This window comes from Notechis scutatus, chromosome 2 (assembly GCF_049901735.1).
Source record: "Notechis scutatus isolate UNSWTSFEM ecotype Mainland chromosome 2, rNotScu1.2, whole genome shotgun sequence".
NCBI classification, from domain to species: domain Eukaryota; kingdom Metazoa; phylum Chordata; class Lepidosauria; order Squamata; family Elapidae; genus Notechis; species Notechis scutatus.
The window spans coordinates 238,841,629-238,856,722 of NC_142010.1; the positions used below are offsets into that span (position 1 = coordinate 238,841,629).

Genomic DNA, 15,094 nt, shown 5'->3' on the forward strand with positions numbered 1-15,094 from the left:
GGCAGGCAGATATGTGAGATAAACGTTGTTGTAGCTTACACTCAGTAAATCAGATACACTGTGCCAGTTAAATAGTTTTTATTCCAGTAAGAATTATAGCATAGTCAAACAGTCCATATATCATACACTTAGTTCAGTCAGTCCGGGGATTATCCATTAGCAAAGTCCAGTGTCGAAAAAGAGGTCAGTAAACTTACAAATAATCAGTCCAGTAATATATCTCTTTTTTTAGTAGAGATATGAAGAAAATCAAACCTCTTTTCTTCGTTCAGCAATAGCAGGGAAAACACACAGTTATCACCATCAATCCATCATTGTCAGCAATCCAGTAAAAGCCAGCAAACAGTGAGCTCTCTTGCTCCTTCTTATGGTGATTTTACAACCACACCCAAAATACATGTTTTACAGTTAAAGTGATACGCACACTTAAACTCACTAACATAGTTTATTATATATTATTTTACCCAAACTAAGTTCGATAACCATGTTATTCCTAACAGAAGTCATATGCAAAAATATCTTTAATGACATACAGGCAGCTTCCAGAAAGGCTGGTGAATGGAATATTTTGAAAATAGTTCTGCCATTCAAAGCATGGTTTATAGATCAATAGGCTATTTACTCTTTTATATTATTAATTCAGATAAATTCCCTGGCATATTTTCTTCAGGCATGGAAATTCCTCATAACAATACCTTTGGCCTGAAAATGTAATGAGAAGGAGAAGGAGGAGAAGGAGGAGGAGGAGGAGGAGAAGTTGTTCAAAAAAAGAGTTGAGGTACCTTTTAACTTGGTTGTTTTTGAGTAGATGTTTAAAACTAGGTAATACTATCAGTGCTGTTCTGCAATGATAACTCCCGTTTAAATAACCTCAATGAGAAAAATGATGGATAACACTATAATCAAGCCCATCTTCACATCTTGTCAACATGTGAAGTAAGGGTTTTAAAAAGTGTTAAGTCTTGGCGGTGGGTCCCAAGGAGAGACGAGACTCGAGGTAGTGACAACAGCTCTTTATTAAAAAAAAAAAAAAAAAAAAAAAAAAAAAAAAAAAAAAAAAAATTAAAAAAAAAAAAAAAAAAAAAAAAAAAAAAAAAAAAAAAAAAAAAAAAAAAAAAAAAAAAAAAAAAAAAAAAAAAAAAAAAAAAAAAAAAAAAAAAAAAAAAAAAAAAAAAAAAAGGAAACCAGATACTGAGACAAGACTCCCAGCCGAGGCAGCTCCTTTTATAGAGCTGGCTGCAGCTAGGCAGCCTATGACATGCATTTGAGCTTGCCGCGCTTGGTTTTACCCAATCGCGGCAGCCGAATAAGAACCAATCAGAACGCTTAGTTTTGTCCAATCACAGCCCGGCTTTTCCGGACCAATAGGAATGCAGGCCTACAAGCTTGCTAGTATGGAACACCCCTCCCCTCTTGGTTCCCTCCAAGCGGCGGGGTAATGTAATCACGCAAGTAGGCGGGTCTTCGTACCTGCCTACTAGACTTGCGTAGTTCACAATGTCTCAGTTCACCATTGGGTTCGGACGGGCTCTGCGTCGCTCTCAAGCTGCAAGATGGAACTGCCTGGAAGGGTGAGCCGGTCCTCTGGCTGCGACTCCCGCCTGGTGATTCCGGGTCGGTTGAGTCGTTTGCTCTGCTGCTCCCACCTGGGTTCTCTGGGCTGGTGGAGCTTGTCCGGCTGCTGCTTCCAGGCGAAGTGCCCGTCTGCCACGACTCCCTTCTGGCTGGTAAGTATTGTTGGTTTTGTTTAATGTCTGTGCGGGGTGTTCTACTTGTACAGATGTTCGTTCATTTTCTGAACTTGAGGTTCCCCCCCCCTCTGATTTCTTGGTTAGAGTCTATGAGGGGGGAAGCGGCCAGCCTGGATCTTAGCTGGTCAATATGACGTTTCCACGACCTCCCATCAGTGGTCTCGAGCCGGTAGGAGCAGGGGCCTGTGACTTGGGTGATTTTTGCAGGGATCCAAAGTGGGTCCCCTGTAAAGTTTTTGGCAAATACAGTGTCTCCTACCTTGAAGGCGCGGTGCTTTGCTGCTGGAACCAAGGGGTTTTTCTGGGGTGTAAGCAGGGTGCAGGCAGTCTAGAGGTGACCTGAGTCTTCTGCCCATTAATAGCTCTGCTGGGCTCTTGTTGTTGTTGGTATTTGGTGTGATATGTTGTAGAAGAAGCATCCTGGTGATCTTCTCGTGGATGTTGCCATGTTCCATTTTGTGCAGAGTTTTTTTTTTGTAAATTGAACCATGCGTTCAGCTCTACCATTCGCCTCCGGGTGAGCTGGCAATGTCAATGCGTGTCGGATGCCGCGGTCTGCCAAGTATTGTTCAAAAGTCAAGGCGGTAAATTGTGGCCCATTGTCAGAAACAATGATATCTGGCAGACCATGCATTGCGAAAAGTCTATTTAATTTCTTGATGACAGCTTCCGTGGTGGTTGTTTTCATTGTGCTCACCTTGAGCCAATTTGAATAAGCGTCAACAGTGATTAAGAAGGTGTGCCCCTTGGTTGGCCCTGCAAAGTCAATATGGATGCGCGACCAAGGGCATCTGGGTGTTTCCCATTCTAATGGTGGGGCCTTAGTGGGAGCCGAGCGAGTCTCTTGGCATCTGTTACAAGCGGTGACCCAGGTTTCAATTTGCTTGTCCATGCCTGGCCACCAAGCATAGCTCCTGGCCAGGGCTTTTATGCGCACAATACCAGGGTGCCCGTCATGCAGCAAGTCTAAAACTTTTTTCTGTAGTGTCTCTGGTATTACTACCCGGTCTCCCCACAACACGCAACCTCTTTGCGAAAAGAGTTCAGTTTGCCGGTTTTTAAATGGTTTAAAAAGTTTATTTGGGTCGGTTTCTGGCCATCCCCTCTCCACCCAGCTGAGAACTCATGCCAAGTGTCTATCCTTCCTAGTTTCGTGGGCGATGTCTTGCGCGGTTACTGGTGGCATGGGGATCGTTTCAATTTGCAAGACTGGTAATGTGGGTGCTGGATCTTCTTGCAAGTCTGGCAAGGGGGAGTGGCTTAAGGCGTCGGCGTGCGAGATTGTCTTGCCAGGGCGATGTATCAATTTATAATTATAAACGGCAAGAAATTCAGACCATCTTGTCATTCTATGTGACAAGATGTGTGGAGTGGTCTTGTCACCCGCCAATATGCCAAGTAGGGGCTTATGGTCTGTAATAATGGAAAATGTCCTACCATAAATGTATTTGTGGAATCTCTTTACTGCGAAACGATGGCGAGGGCTTCTTTGTCCAGCTGGCTATAGTTCCTCTCTGGCTTAGACAATGTTCTGGAAAAGAATGCAACGGGGGCTTCCGTTCCATTTGGTAAAACGTGGCTCAGATGGCGCCAACCCCGAAAGGCGATGCGTCGCAAGTAACAGTGAGAGGTAGCGTTTCATTGTATTGCATGAGGACTGTGTCTGAAGTCAAAAGGTTTTTTATCTGGTGAAAAGCGTGCTCTTCTCGCCGTCTCCATCCAGGAAGCCTTTTTATCAAGGAGTCTATGCAGAGGTTCTGCAACAGTTGCTTTCTGGGGTAGAAAAATGTTATAGAAATTAATGAGTCCAAGGAAGGCTTGGAGATCCGTTTTGTTCTTTGGTCTGGGGGCATTTTTGATGGCTTTCAATTTTTTATCTGTGGGGTGAATTCCTTGTTTGTCAAGGAGGTAGCCAAGAAATTCAACCCTTTCAGTGCATAATTGGCACTTTTCCTTTTTCACCTTGAGGCCAGCGTCTTTGAATTTCTGTAGGACCGCCCTCAGTCATTTTTCCAATTGTTTTTTGGTAGGGGCTGCTACCAGAACGTCGTCGAAATAGGGCACGACTCCTTTAATTCCCTGCAGCAATCTCTCCATTAGACTTTGAAAAATGCCCGGTGCGACGCTGACCCCAAACTGGAGCCGGTTACATTTGAACGCCCCTCTATGTGTCACTATTGTTTGGGCTTCGGCGGTTTCAGCATCGACTGGCAGTTGTTGATAAGCTTGACCCAGGTCGAGCTTTGCAAAGATCTTGCCACCCCCTAGTGAGTGCAGGAGATGTTGGACTACTGGCACTGGGTAGGCGCTCTGCTGCAATGCGTGGTTGAGGGTGGCCATGTAGTCACCACAAATTCTCAGGGAGCCATCGGGTTTGATGGGGGTGACAATTGGGGTCTCCCAACGGGCATGATCGATGGGTTCTAACACGCCTTGCGCTATTAGTTTGTCTAATTGTTCGTTTATTTTAGGCTTGAGTGCAAAAGGCACTCGGCGCGGCTTGAGACGGATGGGAGCGATGTCAGGGCTGAGATTAAAGGAGATAGGGGACCCCTTGTACTTGCCTAGATGTTCACTGAAGACTTCTTGGAAGTCCTGGATGAGCGTTGTTTCCCAGTTTTCATCTTCTATGTGGTTGATGCCTGCCATCTCGATCCCCAACGGTGTGAACCACTGCAACCCGAGTAGGCTGGGTCTGTCTTTATCAACGATTGTGAGTGGTAGGATGGTGGTGTGGTTTCTGAATGAAACTTGGAAATGTCCAGTGCCAACGACCGGAATGCCTTGATAGTCTCTTGATAGTCTCTTAATATTAGCTTCTGGTCGCTTAGCTCTTGGCGGCGGATGCTGGGAATTAGTCTTTTGATGGTCCTCCAGGAGACCATAGAGAGGGAGGAACCGGAGTCTACCTCCATGGTGCAAGGCTGATTCTCGATGTTGACCTCTACACGTATCTTTCATGCATCTATTGATGAAGCGTGCCCGATGGTGACTGTTTGGTGCGTTTCTTCTCTTCTGGGTACCTTGATGAACTTCCTGGGTCGGCTGTCCCGGTTCCATCGGCTGTCATTATGGCGGTCCCGGTTTATGGTGGAGGTGCCATCTCTTCTTCTTGGGCTATTTCCCCATCGTCGGGGGCTGGAATTTCGTTTGTTACGGCATACTTTGGCAATATGCCCTCGTTTTTTGCAAAAATGGCAAACAGCGTCCAGGAACTTGCATTCGGAACGCGGGTGATTTCCTCCACAGCCGGCACATTGGTAACTCGACTTACGACCGTGCCGGTCTCGTCACTCGCGTTCCAACTGAAGTCTGTGAATTTCTTCCCCTTCACTGTCAGAAGGGGATTCGATGTTGCCATGGTGGGTGGATGCTGCATGTTTGTCTGCTGCGGTTGCCGTCTCGCTGGTGGGTTGGCGGTTGTTTCCATTTGAACGCCGCATTCACGCCGCTGACTTACGGGTGGCCTCGGCTGCGGTGGCTTCGGCTACGGCGTTGGCGAGGGAGATGTCCCCTTTAGCCATCAGTCTGCTTTGGAGAGTTGGGTCTTTCAGGCCGAGGACGACTCGATCACGCATGGCCTCGTCTAGATTGGCAAATCCGCACAAGCCTCCTAGGTCCCTCAGGTCGGCTACGAACTCTCCAACGCTCTCGCCCTCGCGCTGATCCCTCTGGTAAAAGTCATGCTGACGGATGAGAATCGGCACCGCCGGGGCGTAGTGGTTCCGGAGGATGGGAGCTAGAGTATCCCAATCCATGGTCTTGATGTCTGTTGGCTTCGCGAGTGCCTTGGCCGTTTTAAAAACGGCGGGTCCGCAGTGTGTTAGAAAAACTGCTCGTTTCTTGCTGCCGGTGGCATCCTTCAGGTTGTTTGATTCCAAGAACATTTGGAAACGATCAATGTAGGACTCCCAGTCCTCGCTGGCTGGATTGAATGGTGCGGGTGGCACGGCGCTGCTGGCCATCTTGCAGGTCGTCTATGCACTATCTGCCACGTGCTAGTCAGCTCTGTTGTCTCAGTATCCCATCCTCGTCGCCAGTGTTAAGTCTGGGCGGTGGGTCCCAAGGAGAGACGAGACTCGAGGTAGTGACAACAGCTCTTTATTAGGAAGCCAGATACTGAGACAAGACTCCCAGCCGAGGCAGCTCCTTTTATAGAGCTGGCTGCAGCTAGGCAGCCTATGACATGCATTTGAGCTTGCCGCGCTTGGTTTTACCCAATTGCGGCAGCCGAATAAGAACCAATCAGAATGCTTAGTTTTGTCCAATCACGGCCCGGCTTTTCCAGACCAATAGGAATGCAGGCCTACAAGCCTGCTAGTATGGAACAAAAAGGGCCATCACAAATTAGGTTGCTACAGCACAGAAACGGCCCACTGCCAAGGCCAGGGCCAGGAGCATCTGCAGGGGGGAGCAACTCGGGGGCAAATGGCAAAATAGTTTTGTGTCAATGTAGTTCAAGCTTCTTCTCTGTTGTATGTGCATTGATATGCTACATGCACATATAAAAGGATGGCATTTGGATAACATTAGTTCACTAAAGTTTTCATCATATTGACAAAAATGGGGGATCCCATGTACATGTTTGACTAGAACACCAAGTTTCCCTGTCTTGCCAAGCTATGACTTAAGGGCAGGCAATAAAATATCTGCTTCAGCAATGATATAAATTACACCCTTACACACACACACACACACACACACACACACACACACTTCAGAGTGAAGATAGAATTGGGCTTTCTTTATTCTTCTTTATTCTTACCAGTATTATCTAACATTTATACAGTATCTGTATAAATAGAAAATCCTATTAGATCATCACATTCTTTACATTAATTGGCTAGGCTAGATGAATTTCTTAAATGAGATTAGAAATAGCCGTTCCTAAACTGTGAGCTCTTTTGTCAGAACTGAACTATTTTACTTTACTTTACTTTAAAACACACACACACAAACACACACACACAACACATACACTATGTGATATATATATACCACAGTTATCTTTATAAGGCTATATTCAATTATATGAATAATTCATAAATTCAAAAAGTCATTTCTTTTTCATCTGAGGCAGTTGATTTGATCAAGACAACTAAGTAAAGATCAGACAAGTTGTAGTATCTGTCAGGGACACTTTATATATTGGGGATTTTGCCTAGGAACAATCTGTTTATGCATTCTGAAAATCCCATCTGCCATATTTTCCTTGAAATGTATGTAAAATAAGTTTGTATGTAAATGGAATTAAATTGTTTAGCTAGCCAGCGCAAACCATGGGTTACATGTCTATTCCTTTAAAAGAGTTCCAAGTCATGAATACATTTGACAAGAAAATCCATGTTCTTGTTTTGTTGTTCAATAATCAATAAATTGGACAGGGATATTCCAAGGACTTTAAGTAGATCCTCACTTGATTGGTTAATAGGACAAGGTTATTCATGCATAACATATTCATAGCATCTATTGGATTTGAATAGTTGATAGAATATTATTCCAAACAAGTTATTTCCAGTCAATGGTTTATCTGAATGAAATATTTCAAATAAAAATATTCACATTTTTTTTTTATTTTGAAAAGTTTGCCATGTTTACTATCATTTATTTCCCACTTACAGGTTAACTAGAGTTTACCTTTTGGAGAATGTTCCAGGTTTTTGCTCATCTCCACCTCTATTTATTCATGATGATGGAATAGCAGCTGCCTTTTAAAACTTTCTGTACATGTTGTGCCTCTGATTACAGTCATTATGGCTGGGAATGTCTACATCTTTCACCATTGGTTGCTACAAGGAAGTTTATTACAGCATTCAGTCTTTCCAGATTTGCCAAAATAGGTGATAATGATAACAGCAACATTTAATTATTCCCAAATGGTTCCAGTAGCCCTCAGCTATGCTTTAAATACACAGTGCTAGAATAGGCGGCTTTCTTTCCTGAACTACATATTTAGAACAATGGGATATTTGGTTCTGAATGCTTTTTTTATAAACTTAACTTAACCATTTCAAACAAAAGTGCTTCCCACACCTAACTCTAGCTTTACAAAGTTGCATTTTAATGACAAATCACTTCTCTCAGGAGATTCAAGATAAGCTATAAATATATTTTCTGAATAAAAAGGAAAGGAGTTTAGAATAGGACAGTTTTCATCTCCCACAAAGACTGCAGTTATTCACATGGGAATGTCTAGGAATATACATTCTGCACTACACATTCTATACACCCTGCTAGAGAGAAGTTCCCTGAGAATGGACTCCATCACAGATCCAAAAGCTTGGAAGACTAAACCTCTAGTCCCAGTGACTGACCTAGAGTGGATCCTGCAGCATTATCCTGGGACACATATATTTGCCTTCATTCATATCTATGAATAGCCATGCCATGCTTATATACTGTAGCAGCAACCAGCCAAGGGGGCAGAAGTTGAGAAACCAGAAGTGGGCATTGTATGGATTTCATTGTCTAGCAAGAAATCCCAGAGCTATAGTCTACACTGGAAAATTAATAAGACATCCTGGAAGAGAGCAGTGGCAAACCATTGCCCCCCACCCACCCAAGAAAATTACATGAAATGGTTTATAAAGTCACTAAGAGTCAAACTCACTTTGGGGAGGACTTTATATTTAATTACATCACTGGTAGCATTTCTCCAGACAGGAATTCCCAAATAAGTTCCTTTGGATGATCTAGTTCTAAAGTTTCCATTCCTTTTTTCATTCCATTGCTGTGGTGGCGCAATGGTTAGAATGCAGCATTGTAGGCTAATTCAGCTCACTGCCAGGAGTTCAATCCTTACCAGCTCGTGGTTGACTCAGCCTTCTATCCTTCCAAGGTTGGTAAAATGAGGACTCAGATTATTGGGGGCAATTTTGCTGACTCTGTAAACTGCTTGGAGAATGCTGTAAAGCGCTATGAAGTGGTATATAAGTGTTATTGCTAGCACTTTATATTGCAACTCCTAAGTCAGCTAATTTTTATTTGGAGGGAGACATGAAGAACACATTAGCCAGTTTCACTGATAAGAAAACAGAAGATATTTATTCCAAAACTATAAACATGTTTCTAAAGAGATTTTTGCAACCTTACAATATGTTGAGCCCAGGAGATAAATTCTGAACTGTGCCATGTTTAATTTATTTGCTGTTAGTTACAGTGAGTAGTTCACTAAAGGACAGTTTAATAATTTGTAGAGAAAAAGACTCACTAAGATAAGGCAGCAGATTTATCTGAGGTCTAAAGGTATTGGCTCAGTTGAGAAATAAAAAGATGTATTTTCTTTTTCCTCAGGGTTGGCTATGTTAGTTTTTTGCAGCAAAGCCAACAAGGACCTTTTGTGGCATAGAGGTCCACAGCTAGCCATAATAAGTAAAAAAATAAGACATATATTAGGATACAAGTGTTAGGATACAAGTATCAAAAGGTGTTCTTTTTATCCTTCAGTGATAAGGATGAAAACAACACCTTTTGATACTGGTATCCCAACACTAGATAAAATATGCAGGTCATGGGATTTGCATTAAATGTCATTATGTTCCATCACCCCTTCCCCTCCTTCTCCCAAGGGCACCTATACTTCATAGGTGGATACTGTATAGATAACCAGTTAAATATTGCCTATTATGTTTTTTCTGGAATGCATTCTGTATTATCAATTGCACAGAACAGAGGCTTGAAAAACTGCATATGTACCAAGAAAGAAAAAGGAAAAGTGCTTAAAAATATTGTAAGAATACTCAAATTGGAGAATCAATTCAAATCACTTAGATAGATTCCGCCAATCAACTTTCCAGATAGAATCAGGACGTTAATTTGAATCACTATACTGAATAGAATGTTTTTGAATTAATCTGAACACTTTGCATTTCAGCCCATATGCAGCAAGAGCTTTTTCCAAAACAGTTTGATAATCTGAATTGAATGCACTCAAGCCAAATATTTGATCTGAACTTCCAAGTTGAATCAGTAATTTAAACTGCATCTGAACTGATTTGTACATAATTAGGAAAGGAAGGACTGAGGATTGGATAGTGACTATGAGCAAAACAGTTATTGCTACTGGAAAACTAAATTAGTCATTAGGGGACTTTTAAATATTGGCATCAAAATAACAATTCAGCTTTAAGTAGCAACAATATAATTTCACCTACATAAATAATTGTATAGTACACAAGATGTCAATCACATCTTTCCCAGTAGCAATAATCTCAAGTTTATAAATCAATATTTAGCTAAGCAAATTAATAAATAAAGCAGTAGCTGGATGTGAAATAGATTTTTACTCAGCATTCTACTTACACTACCTATGCATAATTCATTTAGTCTCTTATATCTTCTTTTATCCCTGCACATTTTTCTTGGCACCCCTCAAGTTTCCATACCAGGAAATTTTATGTCTTAAGAAAGGATCTTCCGGTTTGCAGGGCTTCGGTGGCAGGCAGGAATCCGCGACCGTGTGCAGTTTCTGCCTGGGCTCGCCGCTGGAGCGCCCTGAACCAGCAGGCTTCGGGGCTAAGCCACCATGTAGAGGTGGTGAAGAGGGGGGAGATCACCAGCAGGGTCGAGGAGAGCTGCATCTCTCCTCCTCAGCTAGTCAAACTCCCTTTCCCAAAGGCGGTAGGAGCAGTGGTCAAAAATGGCCACCTCAAAGAAGCACTCAACTGGAAAAGAAAGTGCAGGAGAAAGATAAGAAGTGAAAGTTTTGGCTGACTGGGATAAAAAGCAACAACTAAGGTACCCTGGAATTTAAATTTTATAAAAGATAACATCGCTCCCAAAGAAGAGGCGGAAGCAGCGAAAGAAAGTGAAAAGGGAAAGTTTTTTTTTCTTCACTCTCCTTCCTCACATTGACAACGAAGAGAGCTGAATAAGAAATCGGAAAAATCCGCTTTGGCACTAATAGGTAATTAAGCTGAAAATATAATTAAATGCCAAAGGGAGAATAAAGATTTCTGGACACTAAAAAATCCTTTTTTTCTATAAGGAGGAATGGAGAGGAAAAGAATAAGGGCAGGATTTGGAAGGAGGTGACTGCCTGGACTTCAAAAGAATCTAAAGTAAAATCTCAATAAGACTTCTAAAAGATAAATTTTAACTGGAACTTTGTAACTAAATAGTAACCCCAGGAAGAGAAAGTGAAGAAAGAAGAAAGTGTAAAAAGAAACAGCTTGTGTGTATTTGGATTGCTTGGTGACTTTGGGATTTTTGGATATTATATTTGAATGACTAAAAACAATTGGGTGGCTGTTTAAAAAAAAAACTACAATGGCATCACTTCTGGATGAACTGAAAATGGAATTTAAAAAATATAAAGAAGAGACACAAGAAGGGAAGGGCTTCTTTGGCTCCGTTTTTCAATTCTTAGAAATGGCGATCTGCATCTATGAGAAACAACAAGAAAAGACTGCACAACTAGAAGATTGGGACAAAGAAAAAGTCATCTTTAATGAACAAGTAACTCTATTTGGGGAAGAAAGGGGAAAGGGGGGAAAGAGAATGGAGAATTTAAGACTTAAAAAAACAGCCAAAAAAGGGAAAAATAATTTGAAAAGTGGATATAAAGTTGGAAAGCAACAGAAAAGGGGAATACAGAAGAGGGAAATGGAGGTGGAGAGACAGGGGGTAAAAAGGGGAGAGAGAAGAAGAAAGGGAAGAAGGAAAGGAAGAGAAGTTACAAAGGTTTGGAGCAAGATGTAAAGAAACAGGACTTATTCAGAGATAATGGGTGAAAATTTAACTGAAAAGGGGATTCTATGAAGGTACATAAGATTGTATTGTTATATTTGTAATAGAAATAATGTTAGAAAATTGGAAACAATGTATGATTAAAAAGTGGGATAAAATAGTCAGTGTAATTTAATGAAACTTTTGTGAACAAAATAAATGAAATAAAATAAATGAGAGAATTGAATTAGGAAGGAATGGGAACATTTTAATTACTCAATGTTTTATAAAATATAAGTGAAGTGGGGGGAATTAACTATGGAAAGTTTATAAGTGTTCCCATAGAAGTATGATACTTATCTGAAAAGTAATGTGTAAAATGTTAAGATTTAAATGAATATTAATATTAATGATAGAATTGAATTTATTTTTATTTTATTTATTTATTTATTTGATTTGCCAATTGTTTACAAGATAATAAGTATAAGTGTATACATAGTTGTGAATACATGAAATGGGTACATATAAGAAAAATAAAAGAAGAATAAGAGAAACAATAGGACAGGGACGGTAGGCACGTTGGTGCACTTATGCACGCCCCCTACAGACCTCTTAGGAAAGGGGTGAGGTCAATAGTAGACAGTCTAAGGTTAAAGTTTTTGGGGTTTGGGGAAGAAACTACAGAGTCGGGTAGAGTATTCCAGACATTGACATTCCAGACATTCCAGAATTGGTATGGATTGTTGTTTTAATTATATTATACATTTATAATTTTTTCTTTTTTCAGAATACAGTGTGTAGTTTTAGAATGTACCAAGCAGAATCCGAACGGAGGTTATGTATTATATTAAGTGTTATAATCTTAGGGGAAAGATATAAAGGCGTCATACTCCAATCAGTGATTACAGGAGAAATTTTGTTCAATGAGAAAAGATAGTAGACAGTTGAAACAGGACAGACAAAGAATATAAGTACAATGATTTGAATTGAGATGAAATAAATAAAATAAAATTAAGAAAGTTAAAAGAGGGGAGAAGCTATATAGAAAATGTAGAATAGTAATAAGATATGGAATGGAATATAAAAATGAGCATGAACTTGAATTTGTGTCTGTACGAAGAGATGTAACCCGGGATTATGCTGCTTTCAAAAAAGATGTTTTATGTTTTGTTTGTTTATGTTTGTTTTTAAAAATCAATAAAATTTTCAAAAAAAACCAAACATTTAGCTAAGCAAATAAATAAATAAAGCAGTAGCTGGATGTGAAATAGATTTTTACTGAGCATTCTACTTACACTACCTATGCATAATTCATCTAGTCTCTTTATCTTCTTTTATCCCTGCACATTTTACTTGGCACCCCTCAAGTTTCCATACCAGGAAATTTAATGTCTTAAGAAAGATAATTGTGCTAAAAATGGGAAGCTGTCATTTCAAGCAAGGCACCACCACAATCAATCTGCATCTACAAAAAAGGCCTTTGGGACTCACATAGGACCCATAGGCATTCTTCAAAAATTGCAATGATGTATGACTGTGGTCCAGTGCTTTATTTGGAAATATGCTTAAGTGTCCATGAGAAGACAACAACAAATACATGTGCGAGTTTGAATGACAGATTAAATGAGAGATTACTGAATGGTAAATGACTTTTTGTGACTGTCTATGGTCCTCAGCCCCCATTTTGTGAATGCATAATATACATAGCAACTTATCATTAGTCCTTTTTTTTTTTTTAACCAACAGCATTGTATCTAAGTTCAGGGGTATCCACCAACCCATTTAACTATTTCTGATATATGCAGTTAAGCAAAAGATGAAATAAATAATCAATACCCATATTTTATTCCATGTTTCCTGCCTCCCTAGAGCATTTAGGGATCACCTCTGCTGAGACCCAAGGATTCATCTGCTACAAAAAGGACTTTTGAAATGGCTATGCTCCAGTCATTCTTTGTTTCTTTGGGAACTGGCAATCTATTTCTATTATGTCTGCTGAACGTTAAAGCAACCTTCTCCCTGCAGCTTTTTTTAGGAGTTTATAAGCTGTTGAGAAAAAATAAAGTAGCCTGAGCTACTCCAATGCATCTCCATTTATTTCCAATTCATTCGTCTCCTGGCATTTCTTAAAACTTATTGTCATATTATAAAAGGTAGAGATAGATTGGACTGACAGGTATGCTGCCAATGAATTGAACCTTGAACCTCAGTGAAGAGTCTTAACGAAAATTCAGGAATTATATACTGAAAAGCAATCTCACCCAAACTCAGTTGATAGTCCAAAGCATATGAAATTGCAGAACAATCTTTCTATCCTAGATGTTTGAAATGGAAGGAGGATTGATTGATTGATTGAATGAATGAACAAATGAACAAATGAATTGAATGATGGTTAAATGGACAACTTCAGAACATAAGAGCTTGCTTAACCAGGCCAAAGGACAATCCAGTCTGGCATTCTGAATCAGACAGTTGTCAAACAGATAGTTTTGAGAAACTAGTAAAAAGAGAAGGGCAATATAGCGCTTTCCCCCTGTTCTAATCAATAATTAATATTTTCTCCATGATTTAGGAAGCAATTTTCCAATCTTTTTTTAAACCATCTAAATTGGTAGTTATCATTCTTGTGTAATTAAGGCCTTCCTTTTGTCATTCCTGAATGTCCCTGAATTTACGATCAGAGGGCATAATTCAAATCCATTTACATAACAAACTGTGGTGAATCCCCATTCAGAGCCTCATCAAATATGTCTTTTTTTTTCATGAGGGAAAAGTGGTTAATTTACTTTATCTCAGGATTGTCTGAAGCCCAGGAATGCCCTTTTTTCCAGTTGGAAAGAATATATATTTCTTCCTCCAATTTATACATTTGCAAAGGTTTTTTTCCAAGGTACATTGAAAGCAAATGTGGAAAATAGAATGAAATAATAATTTAAAATATTAGAAATTCAGGGAGACCAACAATGGGAAAATAGAGCTTTCAGTTTCCCTATATTTGCCACAGTGTCATGATATATTAGCTCCCAGGGATCTATTTTCCCCCTTGCTCTTGGCATTTAGGAAAACACTGAAAGTGCATCTTCTTAAACAGGATATGACATTTAAATGGAATGGTGGTTGGGCAGCTTTAGGTGATGTGATTATTACTGGGGGCTTACAAGGTTTACTATACTTTCAGGGATCATTTCTATAGTATCCAACTAGAGAAATGCACTCGAAAGTGATCGGCTGAGGTTGTTTCTTGTTGGGAGGAGTAAAGCTAATTAGGAAAGGCTAAAGGTTTTCAAAATTGAATCTCCAGTGTTGTTTCAACAGAGCAGTTTAGAAATGGTGTAAGGAAATAACATGTGTATGTGTGTGCATGCACATTTTAAAGAAAAATATACAGAAAAATAAAATAAGGACTACAGAAGATGGTTTTTCCCACTGTGTTGTGAAAAAGTGGTCAAGCAGGTGACAAAGTGCTCCTGATACATTGGCAATGGGCTGTTACGAACTAAATAAACTCATTCGCCAAAAACTATACTAGCTTACTTCAGCAGCAGGCTTGTAAGCCTGCACTTCTGATTGGCCCGCGGATAAGCGAATCGTGATTGGCCGATTCTGGCTGACCTGATTGGCTGACAACGGGCCGTCGTCGATTGGACGCTTTCAGAGCGGTTACTTCAAAGTCATTG

General features: G+C 40.2%; 1 pseudogene; it reads left to right on the forward strand.

Annotated features, from left to right (window-relative positions):
• The first annotated feature begins 14,579 nt into the window (after window positions 1-14,579).
• Window positions 14,580-14,652, forward strand: LOC148132568 (small nucleolar RNA U3; annotated as a pseudogene).
• The last annotated feature ends 442 nt before the right edge of the window (window positions 14,653-15,094 follow it).